Below are 11,540 nucleotides of genomic sequence, written 5' to 3'. Positions count from 1 at the left end.
TGACCAGCATGGACCGGGTTTTCAGGGATTGCTTTAGTGTGTGTTGTGCATTTCAATAATGCACCAGCCACCTCCTGTCAGCGTGGCACAGGTGCAAGGCAAATTGCATGTTAGGTGTGCCACTGTCAGGCACACACCTTCGTAGACCCAGTTTAGGTGTTTTTTCGTAAGTTTCCCATCAGAAGGTAGGGCTTTTGAGGTTTAAAATGTGTTCAGCATCACGCTACGTTGCATGGAATTAGTATGTCAGGGAAATGGCCCGAGGTCTGTGCTACTGTAGTGCGATCCTCCTGGGCTATGCTGTCTCGCTGTCACCAAGACTCGCATCACAGGACTGCGATTCCCATCAGCCACTGGGAGGACAGCAGGGAGCCTGGAGGGGGGTGGGGAAGGGATGGGGGTGGGCATGTGTGTTTCGGTTTATTAAGGGGGACTAATTCTGCCGCATCCAGCGCAGCACGACGGTTTCCAGGAAAGGCAGTTTCCAGAGTTAAGAAAAGGTAACCAGGGCTGCCCAATATTAGGGAAATGCACGTATTATGTCCTCGTACACAGTTCTGAGAAGGATACAGATGGCGAGACATGCAGGCACGGCTCCTGGCATGGTGCCGCGCAAGGAGAACAAGACGGTGGAAAGGCAAAATCAAAGCGCGAGAGGGAGAGCTGATTTCGTCTAAGAGTACGAGAGTTATGTCTTTGAGAAGCACTTAATTGGGACCTGAACACTCTTCCGACTTCACAGGGGGGCCTGCGGGGCGCGTTTGCCTGAAAAAACAGCAGAGGTGTCGTGTGGGGTGCTGCAGGGATATGTGACTCCCATACGATCGATGCGATTTTATGATTTTGGTGTCGAGGGCAACCCCCCAATTCAGAAACGATTTTCAGGATTAGGTGGGCGCTCTGGATTGTGGAGAGAGCCAACACAAGAAGAGCAAACACTGGCCTTATGAAGGTTTTACCACAGTAAAGACATATAATAAATATATATAGGCTATATGCACAAATTTTCCTCCAGCATTTTCCTATGCATTTGCTTTTGCATTGCCAGGGTTTTGTACACTATCAGGCTTTACCAGGATCTCATTATGAACTGAGTTCCACCTTTCATCCACAAGTAGACTTTAATATGAGTGTTTCAAGGCAAACAAATTGCTGACCTTGAATTTCTTTATGTACCCTTATTTGAGCTTGAGAAATCTGTCCTCTTTTCCTCTCATCCACTCTGGTTCATGGTGACTCTGCTTTCAGGGGTTAAAGATTTAAGGATGAAATACCAGGGATCAATGACAGCACAGCTAATTGGTTTTAATCTGTGTGTTTATATGCATGATTGAGTTGCGTATATTTTCTCTGCAAGCATGCCCCCTTTGTTCCCTTGCAACCAAGATACCTCGGAAAAATGACTCTGCTGCAACTTAATACTCCTGACTTATTTATGAATGTATTTATTTAATGCACACTACATCATACTTGCTTCCTAAAGCACCTTAATGTAATGTGGCGGAGATGTTCTGTTTTGCCTCAGTTTGTCACAGTGTGCCATGGGCTTTTGCTCGAGCTGTCTGACGCGCTAGATCTCCCACTGCTGCACCTGGGAAGTGCTGAATAGATTGTTTTGTAGAAACTGGCTACGTTAACCACTGGCGTTATTTTGTTTTGTTTTGGTATGCATGTCATGAAATGGTGTGATGGGTCTTGGCAGGGTTGGGACGCTGGTGTTGTTGTTGTGTTGGGTTGAGTATGTGCATGGCTCTGCAGTAAAGTGGGCTCACGGCGCTGTAGTGTGTCCAGACACAGTAATGACCTGCTCTGTACAGGGAGCCTGCGTGATCAAGTTAGCCAAATTCAGGACTGAAAAGAAAAGCTCTTTAAAAAAAAAAAAAAAAACACACACTCTGAAACGCGTCCGGGAGGTTACCCGGCAACGGATTTCAGATCTGTGGAGCTGAGCACGGCCCAGGTCTCCTGCCAATGGGCGTTATCTCCCTCATCATAATGGGCTATTCTGGGAGAGAGGGTGTAACCTCCTAACTGCTGTACAGGAATTACAAAACCTCCCCCAGGCTTCATCCTGACATCAGGGTGGTTTAGTGCTGTGATATAGGTCCTAAAAGTGCTGGGCTTTAAACAGCACAGGATTGAGATTCTTGCTCTGTTATTGATTTTTAGGATTTGGGCTTTATTGTGCTATTTGATACGAGGCATCTGAAACCTGGTTTTCCCTCTGTGTGCCTGTTGTCGTATCGTTAGGCGCTGCGTTGCAATATTTGGTCGCTCTGGTCTGCCATTTTTCAATTAGCTATACCTTTTGGCCTCACCTTATGGAAAAAGGAGCAACCCTTTAAAGAAAGAATGATAACATCATGAAGCGCAGTCTTGGTGGTGCGTTCAAACCTCTGTTTTGTTAACACAGGCAAGCTGACAGCCAGGTTATAAAATGACCTCACTTCAGACTGTGAAGCGATTGATTTGCAGTTTAGGGGAAAGAAAAGCGTCAATGATGCTTTTAGCTGCCAGGATATAGCATATATAGATATATATATTAGATCTATCTATATATATATATATAGATAGATATAGATAGATCTATCTATCTATCTATCTATATATCTATATATCTATATATATATAGATATACAGATATAGATATATCCTGGCAGTGAAAAGCAACATTGATGAATCTTTTCTTGAAGGTTTATAATAATATAAGTATAATGGAAAAAGTAATTTCACAGATAATTTCATTCAAAACAACTGCAGAAATAAAGCCTTGAACCAGTTATCATGTACGCTCCGGGTTTACATCTGTATTTGAAGGAGCAATCGGAGTATTTTTCTCAGGGTAACATGATACAGATAGAGATGGGATTTGAACTGGGAATCTCCTTGTAATAGTTATTTTTCTGTAAACACTAGACCACCCTGCCTCCACACAGGGCTTCCGCTGATTGGTTGTCCGTCACAACACCATCCAGACTAATGGACTGTAAATTACGTGGCTGGGCTTGAGCAATCTGAAGTGTTTATTTTAATATAATGGATTTTCAGGTGTCAACTGGGCCTTTCACAATGAGTCGGCCACCAGAGGTAATGCTAGGTTACAGCTGCATGAGTCTCGCCAGTAGTGCTGAAGCTCCAAATGCATCCATCATGCTGACAAGAATCTCCATAGCCTTTCTGTGCCCTGCCCAAGATGGGGCTGTGTTTCTGACCTCAGAGGCAGCACAACATTGTGACCCAGGGATCAGCCCAACATAGAGATGGGTGATGGATATAGCCAGCATGGCAGGAGATTGTTTTTACAATAGTAGTTAATAGATAGTAATACCATTAGAGTGCTAGGCCCGGGAATCCCAGAGAAACCAACCAAAGGCCATCTGACCTCCCTGCAAGATTGTCCCTTCGCGCCGCTCCCTTCTCCTCCTTTGCACAGCATTCTTTTACATTTTATTTTTCTTCACATAAAGACGTTGCCCAAGCCACTGTCTGGATCTCTGACCTAATCGGGATGGATCTGGAGACCCGAGATGCGGTTGCATGTGAGAGCCCTCTATTGTGTTCTTTCTGATGGTAGCTAGACAGAGAGAAAAGGAAAGAAAGACAGAAAGCATGTTTGTGTGTGACACTGTTAGTAAGTGCTTTCTAGTGCCAGAGCAGTGTGGGTGTGTGGCCTCTCGCTGTCGGGGGAGGAAGCAGTCCAGAGAGAGGCTGTGGAATCGGGATATACCCGAGTTCCTCCTCAGAGAGAGCGTGTAGAAACATGTGGCTTGAGAAATACCCTGACATCTGTTTATTGTTGCACAACAGGCAGGGGTCTGCACAGGGCTCCCAGACAAGCGCAACAACAACAAGTGCATTAGAGTACAAACGGCAGCTTCTGAATCTGTAGGAATCCCTTTGTATCTGGAAAACAACAAGAAAACAATGCCTTTTGTGACCTTGAATCTTGTGGTTTACATAGATGCAAATAAATTATATTGTAATTAGTTATTCGGCCACATATTATTTCTTTTTTGGTCAGAGCTAACTTCAGTGACTAATGGGTGCACTGTGCCCTCAACAACCGCTGGAACCACTTACAACGAGGACTTGTTTTTCTCCGTCTCGTTAGAAGGTAACACAGTGGGCTGGAGTCAGTCAATTCCCTTTCGTGTCCAAGCCTAAAGGGATTTTTTGTCTTTAATCTGTCCATGAACTTTGAGGGTGGGAAACACTCCCACCTCTCTTCTTTGAGGTCCTTGCGGGGCAGTTTAGAACGAGGTGACCAAAATTAAAAAAAAGTGGTCTCCTGTGACTGAGGTGTCGCTCACCTCTTGTGTAGTTTTCAAAGAATCCTCCAAGCTGGCCACTTATCTGTCAGCTTTTAGTTTCCAGGATGAGTTGCCTTCCCCTGTTGAGCTGGCACAGGCTTGGAGTGACACTGAGTGGAGATGCATGGTGCGGTAATAGGGCCACTGTTTTTCTGCTGCTGGGATGAGCCCTCCCTATTGTGGAGTGGCGGCACGTTAATGGACACAATTAACCATCTCAGCCATGCAGTTAAGGGTGGCTTCTGTAGTACCCACGCGGCAGTCAATTAATCTGTCAGCGCAATTAATCAGGAATGCGGGTTGGACAATGCACAGCTTCAGGGGGAGGGTTGTGCTGCACGGAGCTGGGCAGAAGTAGTGTAAGGGTAGAAACCGCTTGGTTCCTGTGTGATTTTGCAGCCTCTTCCTCCTGAGAAGGGATTTCCACTGCATGCTTTTACATATGTATATATTTAGCTGTACAGGATGCCGTTTTTCAGCACGAAGGGTGGCCCAGAAATAGAGATCGATTGCTTCTGATGTGATGATAAAGCGAGGAAGTAGTGCCAAGGGGCAAGGTGACTTTGCTTCAGTAACACGTTGAGAGAGTTGTCAGCCGAGTTAGGAGCTGTGAACATTGGTCTGTGTTTTCTCCGTGTACTGCCTTTTCTGAACCGGATTCAAAAGAAGATTAATTGGTGGTGGGGGGGTGGGGGAGGGGGGGTCTTTCATAATATGACTTTACAGTGGAGTTTGTAAACTTTTGTTGATATCCTACAGTAAAGCAGTTCTTAGTTGACAAGGATTTATATTTCAGGGGAAGCACCGGGGTTGGAGTAATGCCTGAACGATGCCTACAAATGCATTTAAAATGTAAATCAGGGACCACGTGAAAACATTACGGGTTGACACTGACACGCATTTCTGCATAATAGAAGGTTTTAGTGCTTATGTAAAAACATTTCCCCGCATCGCACAGCTTTGGGTGAGATTATTATTCTTTATTTGGTGGTGTGATGGGGAGCTCCACTCTCTCTTTGATCCCTGCTTGTTCAAAAATATATTTGACTCCATTTGCAAGTTGGTTGTCGAGAGAATAAATGTTTCCCTGACAACCAATCAAACTGTTGTGTTACACTCTGGAAACTCCAGCTGCCCTTTACTCCTTTTCCTCCTATCTTTCTCTCCATTTGGAACAGCAGAAATATCCAATTTGTTCTTGTTTTGTCTCGTTTTTGGTCATATGTGAAATGAATGACTCCAGGCTGGGCACAGCTCCCGTGCTGAAACTCTATACACCTGCATTGGCACTGGCAATGCGTTTACCAGTGATAATATTTGAGTGCAGTACAAAGGAGCCAATTAGATTTTTTCCTGAAGTCTGCCTCAGAGTTAAGTGCCAGGAAACCATCTACCCTATACGTTTTTGTTTTTACTAAACTGGTACAATAGAGATTACATTATTGGCTTTTAATCTCACTAGACCAGTTCTGCACCTGCTTTTGTATTTATAGTTGTTATAGTTACTTCATCATGAAGAAGATAACTCGCATTTCGTTGGGTCCTTGTGTTGCCATCTGTGTGCACTATTGACACGGCGCTGAAGGTGTGTGTTATCCTGTGGGATTCACACGGCATCTAGGTGTTGCGTCTGAGCAGCCCGGCCCTGTCGTGATTAATTAAAGGCAGGAGCATTCACAAGTGGGCTGCCTAGAGAACAGACTGCATGTTTAATGTTAACCAGTCAGTAGATGCAGATGTTTTATTTGAGAGTGTGAGAGGCAAGTGTGAGTGAGTGAGTCTGTCTCTCTATCTCTGTCTCTGTGCAGAATTTCATTTATTATTCCCTTGTCCCCTTTTCCTACCCAAGTTGGAATGCCCGATGGAAATTTCAGCATCTCAGAGCAACATATGGTTGAGCCCAGCAGCCCTAAAGATGAATGAATGTCTTGTATCTTCCATATTCTGTCTGAATCGATCCTCTCTACATGCCTGATGTTTGCTTTTGTGTAGTGAATAAGGCTGTAGCAATTCATCAGTCCATCAATAGATCTTGTAGGTTGTTAGCTGAATCACTGTCAATAATCCAGACTGTATTCATTTGTGTTTTTATTTTGCTATGATGCGTATGCAGTCCGCTATTTAATTCTGTCAGCAGGTTGTTAGTGTGACAGTTTTGGAATGGGATCGAATCGATTGAAGTTTCAATGACCCCCAACTGGGCACAAATCGGCACTGATAAAAGCAGGAGGTGGTATATGTATTTGGAGCAGCTGTGTGCATGTACAGTAATCGAACCAATTATTTTAGTAGTCGACATACATTACGGTGTTGTCTAATTCTTTTATTTATTTCGTTAGGGGGGAAATCCCTTTGTTGCAGGTATGGCTTTGCTGTTACTCCTGGAAACTCCCCTATCACTGTCCATAGTCAAACTCCAAAATAGCCTGGGATAGTCGAAAACTCTTTTTAAGGGGAGTTCCTCTTTATGTCCATTATAAGGGAAACTCCAATCTTATCTTACAGCAGGTACCTTGGGAAGCCAAAACAAACACAAATAAATCAAAATCCATAAATTAGTTTACAGACATAAGACCGCGATGTAGGCGGTAACAATGACTTCCAATTTTCCATAATGAATTGTAATGGGTTTTGTCTCTGTGGACAGCTTTGCTCTGTATTGCTGGAGCATCTGTAAATAGCTGCCATGGGACAGCGCTGCTCTCATGGTCTCCCTCCCTCTCATTTTGAACGAGCACAACCCAGCCTCTGTCTCTGACCCACTGCTTACCACAAACCTTCTGGGAACATGCTTGAATTGTGGTACATATTGCTACTAGTTATTTATTTATTTGTGATGCTTTTTGCTTCCAAATCCCGCCCCCTTATGTATAAACCGTCCCTGTTCCTTAATGAGAGAGACTGGAGAGAAGAGGTTTCTCTGTCAGCGTGAGCTCAAATTTCTTTTAAGGAAATCAAACTGAAACAACAGAAAAATTACAACATTAAATGGAAAAAAACAATAGCCAGCATGCTGTGCAGTGAACAAGCAAAGGTGTGCGATTTTACAGCCCAGTGCACTGTTTGACCAAACCAGTCGCCATTTCAGTTCCCGGTTCTGCCTCAGTTGCCAAGTATACTGAGGTGTGGAGAAAGGTGCGTCCCCATTGGCTTTGAGGGTGTTCAGACAGGCAGCATCTGTAAGGCGAACTTGCTGGGCTCAACGTCTACGTAGCCACTTTGGTTACGTGTGCTGTGGTCGTTGATCTCGGCTGAATCGTATGAAGCTTAAGCACTCGCTTGCTAGAAACCGACTGCACTGAAAGGGTGATGAAGCCCCCCCCACAGTGCAAAACTGTCAGTCCCCCTGTGCTTCAGAGCTGCTGCACGGCAAAGCGAGACCTCTGTCTGTCCTGTAAGCGTCTAGTTGCAGCAGCAGCAGCAGCAGCACTGAAATGGCACTTCCTGGGGCTGAGGAGATGGAAACCCCAGCGCCTCTCAAGCCCTGCAGTTTTGGCCTTTGAGTCCGAAAGGTGAGATGGGCGGTGACAGTGTCTGCTGAGCTGTCAGATCATGTCGATTGCTTGTTTCTCCTATGGGTGATGTTTCTATGTGGTGCTGCTCCCGCCAAGCATCGCACAAGACTGATCGCAGGGCTTGAAAGCGCATGTTTCCGGAGGTGTGATCTGCGGTCAGCGTGTTGGAGAGTCTCTTGTTTCTCTGGGCCGTGCTGCAGTGCACTGCATTGGATGGGTTTTGGCTTGCATGACTATTTCAAATTTGTGTCCTGTGTCTTTTACCAGAGCACAGCTGCAGCACCCCTGCCAGAGATGCAGATTGTGTGCCAGTCTAGATGCCCCTTCTTTGTCATCAGTTTCTGTGGCTATCAGGGTTGCATGGCCACAAACAAACTTAAGATGGCTGATGCGTCTTGATAGATGACACATTTAAAGGCCTTACAGATGCTTGTTTTAATTGTGATATTCGCCTGCATATTTTTTTTCTGTCTTGAGCGTTTTTTGAGCACTCGGTTAGTGAGTCCTAGTAACCTTTAAAACTGATCCCTGCCAGTGTATTTTGAGATTCCCCAGAGAGGCGGAGTAGGAGATAGAAGGAGGTCATGTAATAAATAGACTGTGAAGCTGAGCAGGAAACGAGCATTACCCACCAACTCACACACACTCTCAGACAGGATTTGGCAACGTCCTATGAGGTGCGGGATGTAGCGGTCAATTGTATTTGTAATTGTTTCTGTTTGTGTTTTCATTACTCTTTATTTAGATGGTTCCACTAACCATTTTCCATCCCAGCTCTTTGTGATCCCAGGCAGCCACTCTTGAGCTTGAGTGTACATTTCTTGTCTAGGATTTAATATTGATTTATCATTGTACACTTTTGTCACTTCATTCTTTATCTCACACCGGATGTTTACTTATTAACAGGCCATGCCCTCCTGATACTTAAGTATTGTGTTTTTTTTGCATATTTTCCTGCATATGACATGCAGATGCAGATGCACTCAAACCTTAATTCCATTGCATTCTTTCTGTAGGAGGCAAAGTGGGTGATGGGGGAGGGGGACAATGCTGGTGTATTGAAACTGCATGCACTCAGTCATAGTTTATCACGAATTACCGTGCAATAATCAGAGACTACTGCCCCTGCTGCCATGCAGACATAGCAGAGCACAATGTTAATTGAAAGTGCCTTTTGGTGACCAGAAAGAGGCTTAGCCAACCAGATGCCTCAAGTGGAAGAACTTTCTCCTACAGACTCGCAGGGCAGAATTATTCAGCGTTTACCACTCTGCTCGCAAGATCCAATCTCTCAACACCCGGCTTCCTCACGCCTCTTTCTAGATAAACAAGCTGAGGAACCTGGTGTTCAGATCCCTGTCACTTCACTCTGTTCAAGCTCCAGTTGACGCAGATGTTGAAGAGGGTTTTGCAGCTGGCCCTCGAATCACAGGGTTTGTCTTTTTTTATGTTGTTCACCAGTTTGAAATGTCCTGTGAATACAGTAGTTTCTTTTCTTCTGAGCTGGCTTCTTTCATCCTGTTTCATTGCAGTTTTCCTGAGTGTCAACCCCCCTCGTGTTTCAGTGTGAAAGCAGGTAGCTTGCTTGCAACAGACAACATGGCTGTGTGCAACAGACAACATGGCTCACACATACACAGACCCCAAAATTGATATTGGCCCACTTGCTAGTTTTTGGGTAGTCTATGTTGCAGTGGATTTTACAATGTGAGTGTTTGAGGTTATGGGAGAGAATTAGTTTAGTTTGGTTTTTGTTTCCTTGCAGCGCCATCCAGATGTGGGTCAGCCTGGAGATGGGCTCTCTCAGTGTAAGCCGCCACATGGGTTTGTGGGGATTCGAGCGGAAGGCATGGATATGCACTCTATAGGTTATGAATAAGCACACTGGCAGGAAACCGACAAAACAATACACAGAAGTGCAGCTTCGTTAAAGCTATTCTGATAATGGAGTCTGAACATCATTCAGAGTGTGTTCAGAGGCTTTCAGAAGGGAATAGGGTGCAACTGTATCGGTTTCAATAATAACAAAACACTGTGGCTGGCGTTTCACAGGCTACATTAAGGTTTAAATCCATTGCGGTGTCATCTGATATTTTAACTGTAAAGCCCAACTAGAAAATTTCATATTTTCTGCCAGGGTTTTAAACTTTAATACTGTGTATATGTATGTGTGTGTATATATATAAATATATATAAAATATGACTTCATTGTTCAATTTCTTCTTCTTCTTTAATGCAAAAACATCCTTCAGTAGAACGTGCCCGAGTGCACTGCACTGTGCTGTTACCTTGTGAGCACGATTTAGGTAGAAGCTGCCAGTAGCTGCATTACAAATTCCAAACAACTGTTAAGAGGCGTCTCCTGTCTTTATTTGATAATCGTCGAGGTTGGCAGAGACCGTTTTCTGGGAAGAGTTTTATTTACCAGACCTCGCGTCTTTGAGTCTTCGCGTCTTTGGGTTTCTACAGGCCGTTTGTTTCAGGGCTCTTTGTCTTTCTGACGTTACTTTGAAAGCAGATGGAAAAAATATCTCTCTTTCACTCGCTCTCTGTGTGTTTCTAAACAGAGGCTCTTGGCCTTTAAGCAGACTCTTTATCAGAGACTGGCGCTGGCACAGGAAGAGATATGAGTGACTAGTTTTTCTCCACAAAGTGTTTTCATAAAAAAAAAATACCACTTTGTTTCTCTTAAGGTGAGAAGAGATGACTTAACTGTTGCAGCAGCTGGGCTGGACAGGGCTGGTGTCGTCTCGTGTGCAGTGTGTTTGGAGACGGGCAGGATTTGACCTCAGTGGAGCCACTCACAAGTCCTGCGTTCACACTAGCGGCTTTGTTCACTGCCCCACTCTCATCTCTCACCATCCCTTGCAACTCTCTACTCTTGTTTTTTATGCAGCCCGTTTTAAAAATAGACTCATTGTAATTGTTGTACACACTCTACCCCTCGGGGTTGGAAAACAGTCAGCTCACTGAACACAGGAAGCTGTTCTGTTCTTTCTGCATTTTTTTTTCTCCCCACAGTCCTTCCTCAATTTAAAAAAAAAAGTGAGCTTATGTGGCATTTTGTCTGATGTAGGACTCGAGATTCGTCCTTTGTCAGCGAGTGCACACCACGTGTACTACAGAAAATGGGTATTTATTTTTCCAAATCTTAAAACAAAAAACATTTAAAAGCACAGTTTGATTACTTGGGGGTCTGATGCCCCATTATCTCATTGTCAGGTGGAAGAAGTGTAGCGGGGTTCTTAGACTATGAGTTTAATAAGCAAAAAGTATCCGGTCACAAAACCTCTGAACATCTCAACATATTTTACTGCTTGTGATCATACATTGCTTTTTCACTTCCTATTTTACATGAAGTTCAGACTGGCATATAAAAGCCATTGATACAATTAAACAATCAGTTATTTTCACAAACAAATCCCAGGTGATCTAAATAAGAATGTATCTATATATTTATGTGAGTGTGTATACATATAATAACATATACTGTGGCCCCTGTGAGCTTTTGCACTGCGTTGGTCTACTTTAATATATTTGTTGAAAGGATTTCGAAGGCTGTCCTTTCATGTGCGCAATCTGTTTGGTCTGGGGCTGGCTGCACTGTTTAGTTCACTTTGTGTGTTAAAGTACCTCAGGAAAGGAGCACCTTGCCAGTGCTGGCTTCCTTCTCTCTTGTTACAGCCCAGACTCTCGGCCCCGTGCCATTTTAAAC

The 11,540-nt window shown here is 44.2% G+C and overlaps 1 protein-coding gene across 4 annotated transcripts in view; it reads left to right on the top strand.

Annotated features, from left to right (window-relative positions):
- ppp1r9ba (protein phosphatase 1, regulatory subunit 9Ba) overlaps positions 1 to 11,540 on the top strand; it is a 49,579-nt gene that overhangs the window by 4,220 nt on the left and 33,819 nt on the right. The gene's annotated exons all lie outside the window — the stretch shown is intronic.

The sequence above is a fragment of the Amia ocellicauda genome, chromosome 3 (genome assembly GCF_036373705.1).
Source record: "Amia ocellicauda isolate fAmiCal2 chromosome 3, fAmiCal2.hap1, whole genome shotgun sequence".
In the NCBI taxonomy this organism is placed as follows: Eukaryota; Metazoa; Chordata; class Actinopteri; order Amiiformes; family Amiidae; genus Amia; species Amia ocellicauda.
The sequence above is the reverse complement of the archived record's forward strand: the minus strand, read 5'-3'. Positions and strand labels throughout refer to the sequence as shown.